This window comes from Oryzias melastigma, unplaced genomic scaffold (assembly GCF_002922805.2).
Source record: "Oryzias melastigma strain HK-1 unplaced genomic scaffold, ASM292280v2 sc01518, whole genome shotgun sequence".
In the NCBI taxonomy this organism is placed as follows: Eukaryota; Metazoa; Chordata; class Actinopteri; order Beloniformes; family Adrianichthyidae; genus Oryzias; species Oryzias melastigma.
This window is the reverse complement of record NW_023418100.1, coordinates 3923-6663: the sequence shown is the minus strand read 5'-3', so window position 1 is coordinate 6663 and position 2741 is coordinate 3923. Positions and strand designations below refer to the sequence as shown.

The 2741-nt window shown below is 43.1% G+C and overlaps 1 long non-coding RNA gene across 1 annotated transcript; it reads left to right on the top strand.

The window, feature by feature from the left end:
* Nucleotides 1–1644: 1644 nt before the first annotated feature.
* LOC112142348 lies at nucleotides 1645–2395 on the top strand. The gene is made up of 2 exons (XR_002918577.2): nucleotides 1645–2020; nucleotides 2272–2395. It is a non-coding gene; the product is annotated as an uncharacterized LOC112142348 (long non-coding RNA).
* Nucleotides 2396–2741: the final 346 nt, after the last annotated feature.

Sequence of the window (2741 nt, the reverse complement as noted above, 5' to 3'; positions counted from 1 at the left end):
GCTTTTCCCGCCGCTGACGGATCACTTCCACCTCATAACCTGAGAGTCAGAATGAAAGAGGCCAGCTGAGGTTTTTAAATGTCAGGTGCTGGATGAAATGAGATATATAGTTATGGTGCTGCAGCAGATGTGAGGCTGGGACTGTTTTCATAGGAGCTGGTTTGATAGGACAGCAGTCTGGATGAAGCCTGAGGGAGTAGCATCAGTCTCAGGCTATGTTCACACCGCCCTCGGCACAGGCATCCAAGGGACCACTTTCAATGTAAAGACGTAAAAGAAGAAGTCTGGAGTAAGATTCACAAGAGTTGCACCACTTTGACATTTCACACTAAACCTCTCCTAATTGTAGGTGGTGGGCATTAGTAAACATTAAAGAAAAAAAAAAAGAAGAAGCCCCTCCCTGCTTGTTCAGTGTGAACACCAGGAGCTATACTCTCATTTAGTGTGTTCTTGAACGCACGTCAAATGTCCGATGTGTCCGTAGCTTCAGGAGATCCACAGCAGAAGTCAAAGGCAGCATCACAGGATCTGGGTCAAACACCCCAAGCTAAACTCATGTGGAACTGAAGATCAGCAAACCCACAGAGATGCATCATGGAGCTTCTCTCTTGTGCACTCTACTAACAAATAAACAAAAAAAATCCACTCACCTTTAATCTGACAGAATAAAATGTCCTCACAGAGATTAGAGTGACCCCACCGGTCGACACTGCATTCCCGCCCTCCTGTCTGGGTGTTGTGCACGTGTGTGTGAGCGTGTGCGAGTAAGTGCATAGGGATGAGGGGAGAGTTGGGGAGGGGGGCCGGGGGTCAGCAGTGGTCAACAACAGCTCTTTTCATAGCCGCCGGCGTATCCGGGTCAGCTGTGCAGGAGAAGCTCAAAGTCCTGCAGCTGTTGGAGAAAACTAGGACGTGCGCGTGTGTGTGTGCACGTGTGTGTGTGTGTATCAGCTGCCTCATAAAACTTAAAGGAGAAAAGAAAACAAAGAAGAGTCTTTGCAGGACGACTTAAACTCACAGTCCGGACTTTAAACGGGGGGGATTGTGGGGAGTTTTCGCCGGGGAGCACTGCGCCCACAACCAGAGCCATTGTTGCTCTCAGCATCAGTCACTGTGTGAGCTGCCAGGCACCGCCGCTGGTTTGTCGATGTGCGCTCTGGCTGCACTGCTCTATTTTTAAACTCCAAACATAGTTTCAGAAGGAAGTGGTTTCGACGGTCCAGACCTGTTTCTGCCCGCTCCAGATGAACGTATCATTATTTCAGCATTAATTTTGTCTTTTAACAGTTGTTCCTGTGATTCTATAGATTTTTGTTTCACCCTTTTAACGTCAAAAGCCTCATTTTTATATCTTTTGTCAGATATTCCAGATAATCTGTCATCAGATATTTCTTGTTCTCTCATTATTACCATTAGAAACTTGTCTCTTTTGTCTTTTAACAAATGTTCCAGTGATTCTGTAGGTTCCGGTTTCATCCTCTCAATGTCAAAAGCCTCATTTTATATATTTTGTCAGATATTCCAGATTAACTGTCATCAGTTGTTTCTTGTTCTCTTATTATTACAATTAGAACCTTTTTTCTTTTTTCAAAAGTTCTTTTGTCTCTCTTCTCTATCTCGTTCCAGTCTTAAAAAATAGACTGCTACACCTCTGAAATGTGATTTTTTTCTTTTCTTATCTTTATGTTCTTATCTTCAGTAGAGCTTTTTCACTTCAGTGGATTTTGTTCATCTTGGACAACAAAGCTTATGTTAGATCAGCTGAGGCCACTTGGACCTCAGATTCAGGTACCGTGAAGGAATGAATCGCTCTACTAAACCATCTCCTCCACATTTATCCAGCAGGATTACAGAGATGTCTGCCATGCCAAAAATGAGAGCTGAGCCGATCAGCATCTTAACTTTGGAGGGGTTCTGGACACACTGGAACATGCTTCTGATTCTTCAGTCATAATGACCTCAGCATCCACCCAAATGAGGAAGCCTGATGGCCTCAAGATGTAGATGAGAGGCAGAGAATGTAAGCATGGTGGACTCTAGAATTTCTTTCCCTGTCCTAGTCAGGAGTCACCAACACCTGCCTGTTGTGATGATGTCACTGAGAAGAAGGCTCAACGCCTCAGTTTGTCAACCTTAACCCCTAATTTCTAAAATGTACTTTTTATTTTCTTTAAATGAGATTTGATTTATTTAAATAATTATGACAATCGGACTGTTATGCGATAGCAGATCACATCTCCACTGACCATGATGCATCTCATATTTATGCAGATGATGCTCTGCTCATAGAGTCCTGCAGCCAGGCTTTGGAAGAAAGCAATTAAAATCCCTCCTGCACAGAAAGGTCTTCAGAACTCAAAATTCCCAATAAATCTGTTGCATCAGTTCACTGAAACCAGTGTGTGTGAATGTGTCAGTCAAATAACCAAGGCGTACAAGACACTGAGATTGTTTACTTTGGGACTAAAGCAGGTAAGGGGAAAGACTAAAAGGCTTCTTGAAAGATTAAAAAAAAGAAACAGATCAAAGATTTAGTGAGTCTCAGGAATAAAGGAAGTTTAGAAGCAGGTTGTCAGGATTTGTGTGGAAGTATAAACAAGCCTTCTAATAAAAAAAGATTTAACCTTTAAAAATAGGACTTTTCCTCTAAATCTGTCAGGTCTTCACAGCAGCTGATCTGCATGTCACAGCTCTCCTAAATCCCCAGTGTCCCGAGATCCTTCTTCTCCAGGAATCCCTGA